Raw genomic sequence first — 22,306 nt, forward strand, 5'->3', positions numbered from 1 at the left:
GAGACAGAGCAGATATATGTGGTAAGTGGTGATAAAGGCGATTGTGCAGGTGTGGTGCAGAAATCACAACCAACAAGTGGCTTGGATAGGACTGGTTATAGACCTAAAAATTAATTAATGAGCTGAATTTTGTTTACAAATGCCACAGGTATCAGAAATAAAGGAGATGAAATGGTTTCAATGATTTCAATCATTGAAACCATTTCATCTCCTTTATTTCTGTATTTTTTGCTACGATAGAAATGACAAGAACAGAGGGGAAGTGCTGCTGATGATAGCAGAGTAATTATTTCCACATCAGGTCGACACAAAACAGGGAAATAGTGGCAATGGTTATAAGGCAGTGTGGTGTAACGTGGAAGTTGACAGAAAGACGTGTTTAGTTGGATGTTGATGTAGGCCTGGAAATGTGGAAGGTGATGATGAAGAAATGTATAATCAACTTGGATTAGTGAACAAAGGAAGGGTAGTCATTATTATTATGGAATGAACAGATAGTATTTGGGAATAAGGAAAATGAATTTGTCGAGTTCTTGAGGGATAACTATCTTAGTCACACGTAAAGGAGGGTACACAAGGATTGAAAGTTTTTAGATCTGATCCTTTCATCAGTGGATGTAATTGTGAGTGGGGGTTTCACATTTCTCTGCAGTTGGTGACAGTGATCATGAAGTGATCACCTGGGTTGTGACTAGCCATATGCAGACTTTTGTGAGGGAAGGATATACATGTGGAATTATAAGGCTGGTGATTATGACAAGCATAGGAGACAGATTGGAGCTATAGCATGGAATGAGCACTTCAGTGATAAGGAAATAAATGCTGCATGGGAACTTACAAAGAAATACTTAACAGCATCAATGTGTGAATGTATTCCAAAGGCCATAGGCTGAATAAGATAGGTGTAAAAATTGATGAATGAGGAGCATAAGAATGAAATGAGGAAGTAGAAGTAAGGAAAACAAAAGTGCAGTATGAGCAGAAATGGGCAAATCAGGCGAATAAAAACCCTAGAATTTTTTAGTTATGTGGCAGGTAGAAAGAAGAATGATCATAGTAAGATGATGTTAATGGATGAAAATAGTAGAATGGTAACTGCTGTAGAGGACATTTTGGAACTATTCAGTGATCAACTTATAAGGATGTTTCATTCTGATCAGGGTGGAATCATGAGGAACTTAATGTAGATGACGTAGGAGAAGATGGCTTAATTGTGAGTGAACAGGAGTTATTTGAGGAAATAAATAACATTGATGTCAATAAGGTGATAGGGTTTGATGATATATCACCACGTATCTTAAGGGAATGTGTTCCTTGGATTTGGCAGTAGCATTGTCATGTCTGTTTCAGAAGGCTTACAACAACACTGGTTCCAAATGCATGGAAGGAGGGTAAAATTGTTCCACTGCATAAAGGTAGTGATAAGGCTGTAGCTCCAAATTATAGCCAATCAATACATCTGGAGTTGTAGGGAAGGTACTGGATTGTTTGGTGAGAATTAAGAATTATTTACATATTAGCACAAGAAAAGTATATTTAATATATTGCCAGATATTTCAGTTTGAAAATAACTATCATCGGTCGCTAGACAGAAAACAGTTTTTTGCAAGGTAGAATACAAACAATTGATCATTCAGAATTAGAACGAGCTGGATGATGTTATATTGCATGATGCTATATCATCACGCGGCTTGTTCTAATTGTTTGTATTCTGCTTTATAAAAAAAACTTTTTGCTGTCTGGCCACTGATGATAGTTTGTTATTTTCAAACTAAAATATACGGCAATATATTAAATATACTTTTCTTGTGCTAACGTGTAAATAATTCTTAATTTTATTTCACATGTTTCTCTCAAAAAATAGATTGGTGAGAAGTAGGATACAGAAATGAGTTGATAGCAGCAGAATTCTCTGTGGTTATCATTATGGGTTTGTTAAAGGGAGATCATTTTTTACTAACTTACTTATGTACTATAATAAGTGACAAATACCTTGGACAGGGGGGAGATGCTTATCTCCCCCTGTCCAAGGAACAGCGATGCAGAGTCAAGCAGATGTTATGGCCTTACAAGAAGACTCGAATAGCTTGCATGAATGGGCAGGTAAGTGTCCTGTCAGTTCTGTGTTGCAAAGTGTAATGGTTTTGTAAAATACATGTACATGGATTTTACAAAGTCTTTTGATAGACTGCTGCATGAAAACTGTTATATAAATTGTCAGAAGACAGTTTATATAACAGTTTGAAACAGAAAAGATTGGATAACAGACTTCTTGGTTAAATCAGTGACTGAATGTCAAACAGGTATCAGAAAGTTGTATATGGGGGTGCAGTATCCCAAAAGAGGAAGGTCATTAGTGGTGTACTGCAGAGTCAGTTTTGGTACCATTGTTGTTCAATTTAGAATAGATTTAACGAGTGATATGAATCTGTTTGCAGATGATGCAAAACTGGGAACAGCAATGCAGAGTCAAGCAGATCTTATGGCCTTACAAGAGGACTTGAATAGCTTGCATGAATGGACAGGTAAGTGTCCTGTCAGTTCTGTGTTGCAAAGTGTAATGGTTTGAGATTTGGTAAGCAATGATAGGATGCAAAGTACACACACGGTGGGGAAACTTTAAAGTAGAGGAGATGAGAGATCTAGGAGTGATGGCAGATATCATCATCATGAAATTCCTGCCATGTAACCTCAAAGGGTATACAGGATATGATAGTACTACATGAAAAATGTACATCATTACTAACTTCCTATTTCTTTCTTTTAGTGTTGCACAGTGATCAGCATTCATTTTAGAAATTATGGACTTTACAACCTTGTTATAAATAACTCTCTTAATTTCCTGACGTTTCGATCTTCATATTAAGATCATGATCTGGAGTATATACAAATATACAAGGACAAGCTGAGTTACATTACACACAGTAAGCTAAAGAAACAATGATTTTGATCACCGGTTATTCATACTGGCATGACCTCTAGTGAGAAAAAAAAAATTACAAATTAATTAATTATTTAGAAACTACACCAAAGCTAAATTCTATTTAAAATAACATGAGAAAACATTCTTTCTTATAGATAGTCTTCTTTCAGTAACAATGATGTCTTATTTTTAACATTACAATTGTTATTTTGGATTTAGGATTCTGGATTATCTAGAGTCCTGTTTATGGTCAACACTTAGAGAGAATGGTTCCGTAGGTAGAAGATGTGCCTTCCATATGCTTAGTATTTTTTGACCATCATTATTGTTCAGATTGGGATGGTCTATAAGAATCTTACAGGCTTCTTTAAATTTGCGTTCGTACCATGTTTTGGTGTGATGTAAACAACTGGTGCTTTTCCAGTCAATTCTATGTAAAGTGTTCAGTGCATGATCAGAAAGGCCAGCTTCACCATAGTTATTATATTTAATGTGTTGTTTATGTTCTTTTTGTCTGATAGGAATTGTGCGTCCTGTTTCCCCTATATATCCCTATAAATCCCAAGCATATGGAAGGCACATGTTCTACCTACGGAACTTTTCTAAGAGTTAACTATAAACTATAAATCATAAATCTAAAATAACAATTGTAATGTTAAAAATAGGACATCATTTTTACTGAAAGAAGACTACTCTACCTTGAAGGTACCTAACTATTAAACAACCACCAGTATGGATTCCATCGATGCCGATCAACAATTGACCTTCTCTCATATATCACCCATCTCTGGGCATATGGCATGGAAAAATTTTGCGAATCCCAAGTAGTTGCACTTGATATCTCTAAAGCCTTTGACTGGGTCTGGCACGAAGACTTACTAAGCAAACTTCCATAATTTGGACTGTCTCAGGACTTCTGCAGATGGATTTCCAGGTTTCTATCTGGACATACACTACGTGTGATGGTAGATGGCTCCCTATCCTCCCACCATCCAACTAATGCTGGGATCCCACAAGGTTCAGTTCTCTCACCGACCCTTTTCCTTCTGTACATCAGTGACCTACTTCAGTTGACCTCCAACCCAATACACAGTTTTGCAGATGACAGCACATTGCACGTTTCCCTTTCATTTAATAAACCTTACTCTACACAACTCACTTCAACCCACAGAACATCAACCACAACTTCCTTTAATTCGGACCTCCAAGACATCCTCCAATGGGGCTCAGATAACCTCGTCAACTTCAATGCTAGTAAAACCCAGTCCTGCCTTATTTCCCACAAGAAAGAACCATTTTCTTCGAGTATTATTTTTGATAACACTCAAATTCCCAGACAAGATGAAATCCCTCTTCTCGGAATTACCATGACATCAGGCCTCTCCTTGCATAAATACATCACTACCATTGCATCCTCAGCTTTAAAAAACTAGGCTTTCTCTTTCGCTCAAGACGTTACTTCACTTCTAAACAGCTGTTAACCTTATACAAATCGCAAATCCGCCCAGCTATTGAATATTGTTCTCACATTTGGAGTGGGGACTCCTAAAAGCTCCCTCAAAATGCTTGGCTCAATACAGAGGAGAGCAATTAGTGGGGGGAGTGAGTTGGAGAGTACCAACTCACTCCCCCCACTTTAATATAAACGTTTAATCTCTGCAATTTGTATATTCTATAAATATTTTCATGGAAAATGCTCATCTGAAACAACATGAATAATTCCCTCTCTGTAATAAACCCATTAGAACACATACAGCCACCGTCCATCATTCTTTCACAGTACACCTTGAAACCCACAGAACAAGTTTCTTTTCTTCCTTCATCCTTCCCACTGCCAAACTGTGGAACAGTCTCCCACCTCATGTATTTCCCAACGAATGCAATATAAAGCCTTTTAAATTGAATGTCAACAAGTTTCTCCTTTCCCATCCCATTACCCATATAAAGTACTATAGGTTGACCAGCCAACCTTTCATATATGGGTCCAACATTAAAAAAAAAAAGGTATACTATAGGTGCAATAAATACGACTCCAGGGTGGACCAGCAGAGGGAGTGGGTCTTTGAATGAGTTGAGTAAGCTTTTTAATTTTGCAGGAGGTTTAAAGGTGGCTTTGAGGTTGGATTTTTGAGTATTCTGGTTATTTTATTTGATGTACCTTTAATGTAAGGAATGGTTATAGATTTATTGTAGTCTGATTTATCTTTGTTTTTTATCGAGGTCTTGTAGAAAATTTTGCTAACAGTGTTTTGGCTGTAACCATTTTTTACAAAAGCATTCCTGATAACTTTAAATTCGTCTTTCAGTCATGTTCACTGGAGCGGATCTTCAAAGCCCTGTTTTTAGATTATTAATGACACCTAGTTTTTGTATTGGGTGGTGGTAGGCATTTATGTGTATATATTGGCCAGTATGTGTTGGTTTCCGGTAAACAGTGAAGGAAAGGTTGCCAGAAGGAAGACGTGTGACAAGTGTATCTAGAAAACAGAAGTATGTTCTATTTTTCAATTGTGAACTGTATGCATTTGTGTTGTTTGTTTAGGTGACTAAAGAAAGTGTGTAGTGTCTGGCGGCCATGGGACCAGATCGCGAAAACATTGTTAGTGTTATCTAAGCCAGACTTTGGGTTTTAAAGGAGAGGAATCTAGAGCATGTTGCTCATAGATTCCTCTCCTTTGGATAGCATTTGGCTGTGTCCTTTTTTTGTAGGTAGAAAGCGTTTTGCCATACAAAATAACCAGAACGTAAACATGTGCAAAGACCACCGTGATATCTGGAGGGAATTTGTTCTGTAAAAGAAGGATTGTGTCATTGATTGGGGCATTCATAAAGAGGGCAGAGACGTCAAAGCTGACTAATAAATCATCTTTTTCCAGTGTAATGTCTTTGATTATGTTTATGAAGTGTTGTGTGTTTCTGATATAGGAGGGGAAATGGTGATAATTCAGGCTATCTATAACTTTGACTATGATGTGTTTTGTTAGTGTATATTTGGGAGACTGTAAATTCTCGGGGAATGAGCATAGTGCGGAAGTAGTTTTTTGACTGTATCTTCAGGCCATATAGTAATTGATTTAAGTAGTTTCTCTCAAATCTTTTTGATTCTATTGGTTGGATCGAAGTTATCATGTTGGTAAGTACTATTGACCGAGACGAGCAGATTCATTTTTTCTAAATAAGTGGTTTGGATTAGAATAATGGTGGCACTTCCTTTATCGGCTCTAGTTACTATGATGTTTGGATTTGATTTTAAAGATTTCACTGCCGTTAATTCGTGTTTCATTAAGTTGCTTGTTAATGCTTTCTTATGATTTATATTTAAAATGTTGGTGGTTTCTAAATGTATTTTGTCTGCTGTGTTATTTGGGATGAATCTTAAGCCTCTTTCAATGTTACAAATAAAATCCAGTTTGTTCATCGATCTGGGTGCTACGGCAAAATTTATCAACCATCGCAATCTGAACAATAATGATGGTCTAAAAATCCCAAGCATATGAAATCACATATTCTACCCACGGAACCTTTCTCTCTAAGAGTTAACCATAAACAGGACTGTAGATAATCCAGAATCCTAAATCTAAAATAACAGTTGTAATGTTAAAAATAGGACATCATTGTTACTGAAAGAAGACTATTCTCTTCTTCTTCTTCTTCTTTGAGGAAGATCCACTCACTTTAATCTTTCCTGTAAGGCAGTGGGTCTTAACCTTTTTTAGTGATCGGCACCCCCTTGAATCTAAAAATAAGTTCTCGCACCCCCTTAAAAAATGTGTTTCTATTTCTTTATTTAGGGAATTACATCTATTGCGAGATAATTTATTTATTGAAAAATAAACACATACATTTACTTATACATACAAAACAATGTCTCAGTTTTTAATGGCTATGTTGTTGTAGTTTATTCATAATAATACATTTGAAGCGAGGCTCCTTTTTTTGAAAGAGCCACGCGTAAGTCATCACTTGCATTTAAGTGATTTCTGGCTTTTGTTTTTATGCGCAAAAGTGATGAAAATCCCATTTCACACAGGTAGGTGGTGGCAAATGGTAATAGTGTCTGCAATGCTGCTTTTGCCAGCTGTGGTAAGGTTCTAACTCTGTACACCAGAATTGTTCTAGTCCAGTTTTTCAAATTCGATTTGAATATGTGCATTGGCTCGTATTTCAATAAGATCATCTTTTATTAAATAGCTGTCATCCATTGAATCTAGATCAAAATTTAGAAACTTCTCTTGCACCCCTGGAAATGCTTTCTTGCACTCCCAGGGGTGAACACACCCCAGGTTAAGAACCACTGCTATAAGGCTTTATCAGCCAACTCTTCTTATTTTATGACCTTTATACTATTAGAGTACTCATGGGCCATGGGATCTTTCCATTTCGGGCCTTACAACTATGTCTCCTCTAGAAACCTTTATAATTCTACTATAATCTACTCTTTCCCTTCAATATACCCTATTCCTTCTGTGGGTTTAAATTTGGAATAAGCTGGTTTAGAAGCCTTAAGGTAGCAGCTCTACCACTGAACTGTCGATCGTCAGGCTAGTCACGTGACATGGAGCACATAATTCTACTTTTATGCTCATAGAAAAAGGTAATTGGAATGAATCTATGGAAAACAACCCTGGATGGAAAAGGTAAAATGAAAATGGAAACAACAAAATATAATACATATATTAAACTGGAATGTAAGAGGAATAGCATATAAAGAAATAGAATTAGACCACATATTAAACAAAAGAAATTTTAAAATAGCAGTAATCACTGAAACAAAAAAGAAATTAAAAGTAGCCATGAGTACCAAAAATTTTAATGTGATATATAGTGGAGTTGGCAAAGACCAAAGAGCACAAGCAAGAGTCATGATTTGGATTCATAACTCCCTTTCAAAACAGTTAAAACATTATCAATTATGGAATGAAAGAATAATGGAAGCTAGAATAAAAATAGATAGAGGTTATTTAACAATAATTGGTTTATATGCCCCAGAAGAAGAAAGAGAACAGGATAATATTGAATTTTATAATCAGCTACAAAACATATATAATAAAATAAATCAAAATGATTATGTAATTTTATCAGGAGACTTAAATGCAAGAATTGGAAACATGAAAATTAATAATAACAGAAATATATGGAGAACATACTCAAACGGGAATGGTAAAAAATTGATTGACTTTGTAGTTTATAATAACCCAAAAATAATGAATTCCTTCTATAAACATAAAGACATACATAAATATACTTGGGCAGCAAGAGGATGGAAATCAATATTAGATTATTTTATCTTAAATGAAAAGACATCAAAGTTTTCGTTAGATGTTAGAGTCCACAGAGGATATGAAATAAGCAGTGACCACTTCCTCGTTAATATAAAATTAAGATTGCCACCTGAATGGCTACAAGTAACAAGAACAGAAAGAAAATTTTATTATTATTATTATTATTATTCAGGCCTCCAAGGAGTCAAAACACTCATCGAGGGAGGTCCTTCCTAAGACATAGTCTGTCAAGACTCACTGAGGGGAGGTCCCCCCCCCCTGAGAAACACAAAGTCTATCATACCACTCTTTAAACTCACTGACCGTTCTCGCTCCCACCACTCCATCAGGCAATGCACTCCACGGCTCAACCACCCTCCACACAAAGAAACCACCCCTTACCCTCTTGCTCACAGTTTCCTTTCGCAACCCCCAGGGATGGCCCCCCGTCATCACTCCCTCCCGCTGATCAAGCAAGCGAAAGAACTCCCCAGTGTCAACCCCGCAACCACCTCTCAACAGTCCAAAAGTCTCAATCACATCACCCCTCCCTCCTCTATCCACCAAACCCCGCAGTCCACATTCTTTCAGCCGATCCTCATAACTATCCTTGTACAGTCCCGAAACCATCCTTGTCATCCATCTTTGTATCCTTTCCACAGTCAATTTATCCCCTTCAAATCCCGGGGACCAAATCCGAGAACAACAGTCCAAGTGCGGTCTGACCAGAGACTTACACAACGGAATGACAACCCTCCCATCTCTGCAGGTCAGTGTCCTTCTCATAATAGCAGCAATCCTCTGTGCCACCCTCACCACCCCTGCAACATGTCCCCTAAACCTCAGGTTTCTATCAATCATCAACCCCAGATCTCTTGTCTCCCCTACTTCCTCCAGTATAACTCCTCCCATAGAGTATGCAGCATCCCATCGATGTTTCCCAAACCTCAAGACCTTACATTTTGCTGCAGTAAACTGACACCCCCATTCATTTGCCCATCTATCTAGCTTATTTAAATCCTCTTGCAGGGCTACCACATCTGCACTATTACTAATAATCCTTCCCAGCTTCGCATCATCTGCAAACAACTGAATATCCCCCTGCAATCCACTGGCTATGTCATTGATATAAAGGTTAAACAATATAGGTCCTAGTACTGAGCCCTGTGGGACCCCACTTGTAACCCTCTGCCTCCTGGAAACTGCTCCACCATACACAACTCTCTGATACCTATCAGACAGCCAATCCTGAATCCAGTTGACCAATCTGACATCCAGACCCATGTGCTGCAACTAAAATATCAGCTTATCATGTGGCACCCTGTCAAATGCCTTCGCCAAATCTAAGAAAATTGCAGTATATGCCTTTCCCTCATCTAATGTTCTTGTAACTTTATTATAAAAGGCTAGCATATTGCTAAAACAAGAGCGTCCTTTCACAAATCCATGTTGATTCTCACAGATAACATTACCCTCATCTGCCCAATGCTGTACACGGTCCCTCACTACTTTCTCCAAGATCTTAACAACTACTGATGACACACAGACTGGCCTATAATTAGACACTTCCAGTCTGTTACCACCCTTATGCAATGGCACTATCTTACCTTCCTTCCATTCCCTGGGTACCTTTGCCAAAGCCAGACTTTCATTGAAAAGCCATGTTAAAGGTACTGTCAATTCCCTAGCACATTCTCTCAAAACTCGTGGCGAAATACCATCCAGTCCCACAGCTTTACTGACATCCAGAGTACTCAGTATCTGAAACACACTCTCCTCCTGTACCTCCAGACCTCGTACCAGTCCTATCCCTCTAGCATTAAAACTGACTCCTCTAGGATGAAATACTCCAATAAAGTGTTCATTGAACAATTCCACTATGTCCTCTGCATCAGTCACTCTATTCCCATTTTTATCCCACAATATCATTCTTCCACAGTCATTTCTCCTCCTACTGGCCACATAGCTAAAAAATTCCCTATGATTTTCTTTGCATCTTAGGGCCAATCTCCTCTCATATTCCAGTTTCGCTTTCCTTACCACACTAGTCACTCTTCTGGCCTGTGTCTTATATTCCTCATGCATCTCTTCACCTATCTCCTTATATCTCTTCCATAGCCTCTTTTTCGCATGCAATTCCTGTTTAATATTGTTTGTCATCCACTTTACTCCAAATTGCGTCCTCTTCTTCACTCGTGGTATACAACTTACCATTGCTGATAACAAATATTCTTTCACAATTTCCCACGCACTGGTGATATCCCGGCCTTCCAATTCCTCCCTCCATGAAACTTCCCGAAGTTGACGTCTAAGACTATTATAATCACCTGCCTTATAATTCCACATAAGTTCCCGTCTCTTTGATACTCCTGCATATCTATTCATTTTCCAAGTCAACACCATATGGTCACTCTCTTCAACTGGTGGGAGAGACGTCAACTCAGTTATTATCAACTCTTCTGATGCTATAACCAAATCCAAAATTTTTGAACCTCTTGTTCCCTCTGTTACATGTTGCCTAAGACATTTGTCCCTCAAGAATTCTAGAAATTCCATTCCCCTATTGCTACATGCATCTTCCTCTCTCCAATTTATACTACTGAAGTTAAAATCTCCCATAACAATCATTCTTCTTGCACTTGCCAAACTTAGCTGTCTAAACATCTCCTGGTCCCCATCCTCTGTGCTCCTGGGTCTGTAGCAACACCCCACTAAATATCCTGTCTTGCCTACCTCATACCATACGCTCTCAAAATCATTTGTCTCACTTCCTTCCAAATTCTCCACTCTTAGAGGACATAGGTCATCACTTATCATAAGCAGTACCCCACCACCACGCTTTCCCCTCCTATCCTGACGAAAAATGCTATACCCAGCGACTTCTATTACTGTTATTATATCTCCTTCTGTCAACCACGTCTCAGTGATCGCAATAATTTTTGGCCAGGCTGATGCTATCTGCGCCACCAATTCCTCTCCCTTATTCCGGATACTCCTGGCATTAGTATACAGCATATAAATGCCATTGTTTCTATACCTAGCATTATCCCTTCTGGACTCCACTGGGCTCAGTGCTACCTGACATTGTCTCCCTTCTCCCAAGAATCCATTCCCACAAGAGGCCACCCCTGCTATCATCCTCCCTGGGACAAACTGACTCGTTCAGAACAGCAATCTCTCCAGATGCCTACGTCCTTCCTCATTCAAATGTAAACGGTCTCTCGCATACAACTCCTCTCTTTCCTCAAACGCACTCCAAGCATCCACATATACCAGTCCTCTCTTGTCACACATTCTCGCTATTATGCCATTCAATATCACAGCTCTTCTGCTCAGCTCATCATTATCATACCTAGGCAACACGCACACTATTTTTCCTCTCTCTGTCTTCTTCTGTACAGTCTCAAGCAAAAATCTCATATCTCTCGCTGCCCGACTTACATTACCACTCAAGTCATTCGTTCCTACCATCACAATCATCTCATTCACCCTTTCACCTCTCTTAATTGCCATAGCCACCGTTTCTATTGTTCCTCCTGGCAAACACTCCTCACGCATCCTATCTTGAACACCACGGATCATTGAGTCACCATACATTATACCTCTTACCATTCCCTCGCTCCTATTGTTTCCATTCTCTCCTCTTCTTTCATTCCCATACCTCTCTCTTCTACTGTTTCCATTCTCTCCTCTTCTAGCACTCCCATACATCTCTCTCATTCCCTCTCTCCTACTGTTTCCATTTTCTCCACTTCTAGCACTTCCATATCCCTCTCTCATTCTGTCTCTCCTATTACTGTTTCCATCCGCTCGTCTTCTTGCATTCCCATACCTCTCTCTCATTCCATCTCTCCTACCGTTTCCATTCTCTCCTCTTCTAGCACTTCCATATCTCTCTCTCATTCCGTCTCTCCTACTGTTTCCATCCTCTCGTCTGCTAGCATTCCCATACCTCTCTCTCATTCCCTCTCTTCTACTGTTTCCATTCTCTCCTCTTCTAGCACCCCCATACCTCTCACTCATACTCCCTAAATTCTCTCTCTCTCCTACTCTGATTCGCCTTGCATTTATCTCTTCCATTCTCCTAATCTTATCTTTCATACTTCTGCTATCATTCACAAGACATTCCACCTCCTTTTTCAACTCATCTATCTCCCTCTGCAGGTCAGTCACTCTTAATCTAAATTCACTCTCCCAAACAAAACCATCTCCTAAACTTCCACAGTCACTCACACCTTCCACACTATCAACTATTATTTTCTCATTCTCTCCTATCATACTACTTGTCTTCCTACATTCATTCCCCGTTCCTGGAGCAACAAAGTCGCATATCGATATATCTAATGTACTTATTTCCTCCAACTGCCTGCATTTTGCGCACATACGCTCTCCACTCTCTTTAACAAGCCACATATGTAATTCCCGAGACGCATACATGCCGCAAGTACTGCATGCCACAAAGTCCCTTATGATATTGCTAATAATTGAGTTTGTTTAAAAAACTAGACTATTAAATGACACAAATATACAATGGCTATATGAACAAAGAATTAACCAATATCTAGATGAAATAGAATGGCTTAATATAAAAACGATACTAAATACAGCAGCAAATGAAAGCTTAGGAAAGACCAAAAAATTCAATAAAAGGAAAAAACTGAAGATATGGCATGATACAATCACAGAAATAATCAAAATGAAGAAAAAAAAGACTATCATAAATGATTATGCAGTAAAAGATTAGAAGATGAAATAGAATATAAAAGAATAAGAGCCATAGCTAAAAGAGGTCAGAAAAAGACATAGAGAATCATGGAACAAATTTCTTTCTAATTTAGAACATGATTGATATAAAATAAGACCTAATATAAATAAGATTTTGAAACACTTAAATGCAGATACTAAAGAAAACATAAAATTAAACACCGAATTGAAGTTAGAAGAATTTCTAAATTTCTACCACAGAATTGTGGACAGATAAATATTTTAAAAAAGACAGTGCAAACATTTAATGAAAATGAAAAGGAAATAACTAAAGAAGAAGTAGAAATCAGCATGAAAAAAACAAGAAACGGAAAATCTCCATGAGAAGATAAGCTAGGTTCAGAACTATACAAATATACAGGAACAAGATTCAAAGAAAGACTCCTATTATTTTTAAATAAAATCTATTCAACTGGTAACTCCCCCCCCCCCCCCCCCAATAGAATGGAAAAAAGCAATTGTGATTCCTATCTTTAAAAAAGGCAGTAGAGATGACCCTAAAACCTATGGAGTTATAAGTATACTAAATTTCTGTAATAAAATATATAGCAGAATTTTAAATAGCAAACTAATGAAATATTCTGAAAACTTTATTTTAGAAGTACAGAATGGATTTAAAAAAGGACGATCATGTATAGACCTGGCCTTTTGCCTAAAATTAATAATAGAGAAAAGAAGAGAATACAATTTAGAAACACATATTGCATTTATTTACTTTGAAAAAGCATTTGACAAAGTTAAAACAAGCATTTTATTTAACATACTGGGGCTACGGCATTCCCCCCCCCCCCCCCCCCGAGTTCCTCCTTGAATTCTTTTGAAGACTCAAAAGGGGGTTCTCCCTGGCACCTAGGGTAGCCCCTGAGTGTCAAGTCTTCAAAAGGGGACTCAGTCCCCCCTTCCCTCCCAGAGTTTCAGACTGGTAGGCCAGTTCTCCTTGAATTCTGATGACTCGACTTTTGAAGACTCGACACTCAGGGTAGTCCCTGAGTTTCAAAAAACATGACATACAGACATGACTGTGACATAATAACTGACATAAAAAGACTTATCATTTTATATATATAGGGTAGATTAAAAGAAAGACAAATACAGAATAATATTCTAAAAGCTATCATAAGTATATATGAAAATAATCAAATACAAATAAGATTAAATCATGAGCTATCATATACGAGAGAGATAAACCAAGGGGTCCGACAGGATGTCCCCTCTCAGCAACTCTTTTTAATATTTATCTAAATGAAATAATAAAATGGAATAAAAATTTCCATCAAGGTATTAAACTTTCTCCTACTGTGAACTTAGACACTCTCCTTTTTGCCGACAACCAAATAATAATTGGAAATTCTGAAGATAACTTACAGAAAGCTATTTTAGATCTAAATGAGATAGCCAAAGATTATGATATGATGATATCAACAGAAAAATCAAAGACTATGGCCTTTAAAGGACAAGATCCAGTAAGAACTAAAATAGTAGTAGACAACAAGATCTTAGAACAGGTGAATTCATTTAACTACTTTGGATGTATGATCACATGTGAAAACGAAAAGGATATAAACCTAAAAATTGCAAAATGTTTAAAAATAACAGGTATAATTAACTCTATATTTAAACCAAACTTAGATCAGAAACAAACCAGACTAAAAGTATACAATACTTTAGCCCTACTAGTCTTATTGTATGGAAGTGAAATCTGGACAATAAAACAAAAAGACAAACAAAGATTAATAACAGCAGAAATGAAGTTTATGAGAAAAACTACAAAGTATACTCTATTTGATCACAAAAGAAATGAAGAAATTATGAAAGAATTAAACCATGACACAGTAATGAAAAATATTAAAACATATAAACATAAATGGATGTAACACTTCAAAGAATGAAAATAGAAAGATTACCAAAACAAGCCTTAAAGTACAAGCCATTAGGAAAAAGAAAACCAGGACATCCTCTTAAATACTTGGTTGGATGTTCTTATAGACCAGATAATGTGGATGTGGTGTTAATGAAATGTATAATCAAATTAGCCAAGCAAATAAGAAAAGGATCATCATTATGGGCGATTTTAATTATGATAATATAGACTGCAATGATGAGATAGCAACTGGAAGTAAAGAAAATTAGTTTCTTGAGTTTTTCAGGGATAACTACCTCAGATAGTATGTAACAGAGGGTACACGAGGATTGAGAGTCTTGGATTTGGTCATCTCATCAGAGGATATAATTATAAATGGGGTGTCAAATCATCCACTAATTGGTGAGAGTGACCATTAGGTGATTACCTGGGTGGTTGCCAGCAGTGTAAGCACCTCTGCGAGAAAACAATATATGTGGAACTACTGGGGGGGGGGGGGGATTATGAAGACCTCAGGAGACACCTTGCTGGTGTAACATGGAATGAGGAGTTAGCTGGAAAAGAGATCAATGCAGCTTGGAGGATTTTCAAAAACTAACTAGTGGATGCAATGTAAATGTATTCCAAGGGTGAAAAGGTTAAATAAGGTAGGTGTGAGATGATGGATGAATGAAGATATTAAGCATGCAATACAGAGAAAAATGGCATTATGGAAGCAGCATAAGAGAAGTGGAAATAACCAGTTATATGAGGACTACAAATACCAGGCAAGGTACATGATTTTGTTGGTCAAGGTAGCTAAAGAGAAGTATGAACAGCAGTTAGCTAATGAAGCCAAAAAGAATCCTAAGGAGTTCTTGCGATATGTAGCCAGCTGTTGCAGAATGTGTGGTGGAGATACATAATGAGCAGTTCATAAATGTTTTTCAATCTTGTGAATGTTACTTCATGAAGAGATTGAGAGCAGCAGATGATGTGGAGGAGAGACTGCCTGTAAGTGAACAAGAGGTGTTATGGGAAGTTGAGTAAACTAGATGTTAATGAGGCTGTGGGACTTGATAATATATCACCACATATTCTGAAGGAATGTGCCAGGGGGTTGACACCTGTCTTGACATATTTTTTTAATACAAGTCTTGCACTCGGTCAAGTCCCTAAGGAGTGGAAGGAGGGCAAGATTGTGCCACTTCATAAAGGAGGTGATCGAACTCAAGCTAAAGGGAGGTCATGTTTACTAACTTATTGCAATAAAGTGACTGCTTCCTTGGACAAAGGAAAAGGATACGCAGTAATATACTTGGATTTTGCAAAACCTTTTGATAGAGTACCTCATGATAAGTTGACAGGCAAACTAGAGCAGATGGGGTTGGATATTAGATTAGATTAGTGCATTGGATTGGAGACTGGGTATCAACAAGTTCTGTATGGGCGAGCAATATCCAAGAAAAGGAAAGTCACTAGTGGAGTGCCTCAGTGGTATGTTTTAGGGCCATTACTGTTTATCTTGTATATTAATGATATTGGCAAAGATTTGGATGGTTGGGATGATGCAGAGTTGGGGTGAACCATGAAGAGTAGTGAAGATGTTATGGCCTTACAAGAAGACTTGAATAAATTGAGTGGTTGGGCACGGAAATGGAGATGTGAGTTCAATGTTGCAAAATGGGTTCTAAAATTTGGAAAACAAAGATGGGATGCAGAATTTATGCTTGGTGAGGATATATTGTTTGAGGTAGAGGAAATAAGAGATCTGGGGGTGATAGTGGATAAGGATCTAAAATTTAGGGGACACATCGGCAAAATTGTGAAGACAACACAAAGGCTTCTGGGAATGATGCAGAGGACACTGACATGTAGATGTATGGAGATTCTTGTTCCGTTGTATAAGGCTTTGATTAGGCCACACATGGACTATTGTGCCCAGACTTGGTCACCTAATTTTCAGAAGGATGAAGAGATGTTGGAAAGGGTCCAAAGGCGACTAAGGTAGTTTCTGACCTCTGGAATGTCGAGTATGAGGAAAGATTGAGAAGATGTAATTTGCAGAGTCTAGTGGACAGATATGATAGAGAACTACAAGTTGGTAAGGGGTTGTTATAGGATCAATGCTGGAGACGTTCTACAGAACGTCTTCAGCATTGAGACGTTCTACAGAAAATAGTGGGAGATCGGGAAAGAACCAGAGGTCATCCCTGGAAACTGTATAAAGAGTGTGTGAGTAGGGGAGTGATAGGAAGTTTTTTTGTGCAGAGTTGTAAACAATTAGAATGCCTTGCCTGAGAGTGTGGTGTCTGCAAGGAGTTTGAGGGTGTTTAAGACACAGTATGATGAGCTGTGTGTGTGATAAAAGGACCTCCCTGATGAGTGTTTGACTGCATGAGCTCTTGGGGTTATAATAATAATAAAAGATTGAACGATGACTTCTAAGACCAGAAAACAGGCCACGCTATGGATGATGATGATGTAATTTTTTTTCTCACTAGATGGCATGCCAGTAGCGTAACCGGTGATCAAATCATTGTTACTTTAGCTTACTGTGTGTAATGTAACTCGGCTTGTTCTTGTATATTTATATATACTCCAGATTAACCACCTATCCAACCATGCCTTAAACAAAGATGAATTCTCACTACTCTGCAAAGGTCTAAATTTTTCACTAGCATCCAGATCGATGAACAAACTAGATTTTATTTGTAACATTGAAAGAGGCTTAAGATTGATCCCAAATAACATAGCAGACAAAATACGTTTGGGAACCGACAACATTTTAAATATAAATCATAAGAAAACAGTAACAAGCAACTTAACAAAACATGAATTAACGGCAGCGAAATCATTAAAATCAAATCCAAACATTGTAGTAACTAGAGCCGATAAAGGAAGTGCCACCATTATTGTAAACCAAACCACTTATTTAGAAAAAATGAATCTGCTAGTCTCGGTCAATAGTACTTACCAACATGATAACTTCGATCCAACCAATAGAATCAAAAATATTTCAGAGAAACTACTTAAATCATTACTACATGGCCTGAAGATACAGTCAAAAAACTGCTTCCGCACTATTCTCATTCCCCGAGAATTTACAGTCTACCAAATATTCACTAACAAAACACACCACTCTGGCCGATAGTCAAAGATCTAGATAACCCAGATTATCACCTAGCCAAGAAATTAGCGGCAACATTCAAGACGTTGGTAGGTCATTTCCCCTCCTATATCAGAAACACACAACACTTCATAAACATAATCAAAGACATTACATTAGAAAAAGATGATTTATTAGTCAGCTTTGACGTCTCTGCCCTCTTTATGAATGCCCGAATCAATGACACGATCCTTCTTTTACAGAACAAATTCCCTCCAGATATCACGGTGGTCTTTGTGCATGTATTACGTTTTGGTTATTTTGTATGGCAAAACGCTTTCTTCCTACAAAAAGAAGGCGCATCCATGGGCTCGCCATTATCATCCGCCCATTACTAACTTTTATATGGAACTTTTTGAGCAACATGCTCTAGATTTCTCTTCTTTAAAACCCAGAGTCTGGCTTAGATACATTGACGATGTTTTCGCGACCTGGTCCCATGGCCGCCAGACACTAGACACTTTACTTAACCACCTAAACAAACAACACAAACACATACAGTTTACAATTGAGATTGTAAAACAAAACACTCTTCTCTTTCTAGATACGCTTGTCACACATCTTCCTTCTGGCAGTCTTTCCTTCACTGTTTACTGGAAACCGACACATACTGGCCAATATATACACATAAACTCCTACCAACACAAAAACTAGATGTCATTAATACTCTAAAAAAACAGGGCTTTGCAGATCTGCTCCAATGAACATGCACTGAAAGATGAATTTAAAGTTACCAGCAATACTTTTTAAAAAAATGGTTACAGCCAAATCACTATTAACAAAATTCTCTACAAGACCTCAATAAAAAACAAAGATAAACCAGACTGCAATAAAACTATAACCATTCCTTACATTAAAGGGACATCAGATAAAATAAACAGAATACTACAAACTATAATAGATTTAGTTTAATCCTTTATCCCAGTGAGAGCAAACAAAGTTTGCGCCTGAAAATATCTTCAGGACTAAATATAGTGTTGTACTATCTTATCCAGTAAGTAGTGCAACACCAAGGCAACTCGTGGCAAAGGTGGAGCAAGCTACCAGGCACTTCTAACCCAGTATCTCCCATAATGCAAAACACATTTCCTATGTGGATATGTATACTGTTATGCATTAAAGGGATTGGCCATCTACCCAGACTAGTTTCGACCTTTATTGAGGTCTCTTCAGTGGGAGCCAGGCCCAGAGCTGGAGATACCAGGCAGAAGCAGTAGCAAGTCATCTGTGCCTATGGGAGTTGCCAAAAGGTTTATCACCTTTTCAGAATACTACAAAAATACAACCTCAAAGCCACCTTTAAACCTCCTGCAAAATTAAAAAGCTTACTCAACTCATCCAAAGACCCGCTCCTTCTGCTGGCCCACCCTGGAGTATACCATATTTATTGCACTTATAATATATATAGAGGAAACAGGATGCACAATACCTATCAGACAAAAGGAACATAAACAACACATTAAATATAATAACTGTATTGAAGCTGACCTTTCTGATCATGCCTTGAACCCTTTACATAGAATTGACTGGAAAAGCACCACTTGTTTACATCACACCAAAACATGGTATGAACGCAAATTTAAAGAAGCCTGTGAGATTATTATCGACCACCCCAATCTGAACAATAATGATGGTCAAAAAATACTAAGCATATGGAAGGCACATCTTCTACCCACGGAACCTTTCTAAGTGTTGACCATAAACAGGACTCTAGATAATCCAGAATCCTAAATCCAAAATAACAATTATAATGTTAAAAATAGGACATCATGGTTACTGAAAGATATAAGAAAGAATGTTTTTCTCATGTTATCTTAAATAGAATTTAGCTTTGATGTAGTTTCTAAATAATTAATTAATTTGTAATTTTTTTTTTCTCACTAGAGGTCATGCCAGTAAGCATAACCAGTGATCAAAATCATTGTTTCTTTAGCTTACTGTGTGTAATGTAACTCAGCTTGTCCTTGTATATACTCCAGATCATGATCTTAATATGAAGATCAAAACATCGGAAATTAAAAGAGTTTTTGTAAAGTCCATAATTTCTAAAATGAGGACTAACTTCCTATCTACAATTTTCCTCCAAATCAGTCTGTCACGTGTCAAGACTTCAATTTTATCAGATCTTATATTTCTCTCTTTTAAGGCACTTTATACCGTATCAGTCCTCCTATATCGTGGTCTTCCTCAGGGTCGTTTTCTTGCCAACCTGGCAGAGAACACTTGTTTTGCTAATCTTTCCTTGCCCATTTTGTTTAAGTGACCATACCACCTGAGATGAGCACTGCTAACGCATTCCTGGATGCTGACAATGTCAAGTTCTTTCCTAATATCCTCGTTTTTAATATGATATTGCCATTGATTCCCCCCCCCCCCCATCTTTCTCAGGACTCTCATATTGCAGTCTCTGGTCTTTGGTCAAGTGTTTTACTTCTGACTCAGCTCTCAGATCCATGAGTTAAAATTGGTTTAACTCATGGACCCCCCCCCCCCTCATCTTTCTCAGGACTCTCATATTGTAGTCTCTGGTCTTTGGTCAAGTGTTTTACTTCTGACTCAGCTCTCAGATCCATGAGTTAAAATTGGTTTGAACACTATCTTGTATACTGTTAATTTAGTGTTTTGACTAATTTCTCTCTTATTCCATATAAATTTATTCAGTTCACTTCCTACCATACCAGCTTTTTTGACTCTTTGTTGTGGTATATGGGGGATCTAAGTCTGCAAGGTTTAAGATAATAAGTGGTGTACAACAAGGATCAGTGCTTGGTCCACTGTTATTCAATCTGTACATTAATGATATTGGGAAGGATTTGACAAGTGACATACAGTTATTTGATGATGATGATGATGCAGAGATAGGTAGGGTAATCAGGAATGCTACTGATATCAGTCTGTGCAAATTAATTTCAATAGGCTGGAATTGTGGGCATGGGAAATGGGTGTCAGACCATTGTCAGTAAATGTCAAGTCATTCACTTTGGCATGGTTAGATATCCAATGTCGTATTACACTGGTGGGATTCGGCTAGAAGAAACTCATGAGGCTAGGGATCTTGGAGTGTTAGTAGATAGGAAGTTGAAGTTTAGAGGCCATGTGGCAAAGATTGCAAATACAACTCAAAAGATAATTTCAATGTTGAAACGAACGTTCACATGTAAAGATAAGGATGTTATTTTGCCTCTTTACAAGTCCTTGATAAGACCTCACTTGGACTATTGTGCACAGATCTGGTTTCCATCGTGATTCTGATATATTGGAGAGAGTACAAAGGAGATTGCCATGTACTCTCTCCAATATTAAAAATGATATCAGGATTGTGGAATACTGATTATGAAGACAGATTGAGAATTTGTAGACTGCAGACACTAGCAAACAAGAAAGAAGGAGTGATATGATTGAGACTTACAAATTTCTGAAAGGGTCATGCAGGATTTCAGTTGATGGAATTTTTCAGTTTATGAAGGGTAGTGAAAGGACAAAAAGGCATCCTTGGAAGCTGAGAATGAATGCTGCAAAGAAGGGTGTGAGGAGTAGATTTTTCTCTCAGAGGGTGGTGCGCAATTGGTATGAACTGCCATCAGATGTTCTGAGTGCAAGCAGTATGAATGAATTCACGAATAAGTATGATAACTGGTGTGTGTGTGTGTGTAGTATGTGTCCTCCCTCGATGAGTCTCTGACTCCCTGGAGGTCTCTCTTAATAATAATAATATTTCTATGTTTAATTTGTATCTTGACTAAAAATCATGCCTAAGTAGCTGAAATATTTTACTTGTTCTATAGGTTCTCTATTCACAATGCAGTTGATATTTTCAATACTTCTGCCTATTTTCATTGTCTTTGTATTGTTATTGCTGACCTTCATACTATGTCTATTACAGCAGTTATTCAATTTAGTCAGGTACTAGTAGCAGATTTATTAGAAGTATAACATCATCTGCATAATGCAAATAACTGACATTAACATCTCCAATTTTGATATCAGGTTGAATAATACCACTTTCTTTCATAATGTGATCCATATAGATAATGAATAAGAGAGAGGATACTGTTCATCCTTATGTGACACCAGATTTAACATTAAACCTTCTTCCTGAACTTCCTTCAATTCTAACTGCTGACGTACAACTCAAATAGAGATGAAGTATTGCTTGATATAATGCCCCATTGACACCATATAACTGTAGCGTATTGAATAGCTTCTCACTTGGTACCTTTTCATATGCCTTTTCCAGATCTATACAACTTAAATGCAGATCTTTGTTATATTCCCATTATTTCTCAACTATTTATTGTAAAGTGAAGATCTGAACCTGACAGCCTCTATTTGGCCTGAATCCAGTTTAT

Source organism: Typopeltis vanoorti, chromosome 3, assembly GCF_054136105.1.
Source record: "Typopeltis vanoorti isolate ZY-2024b chromosome 3, IOZ_Tvanoo_1.0, whole genome shotgun sequence".
NCBI classification, from domain to species: domain Eukaryota; kingdom Metazoa; phylum Arthropoda; class Arachnida; order Uropygi; family Thelyphonidae; genus Typopeltis; species Typopeltis vanoorti.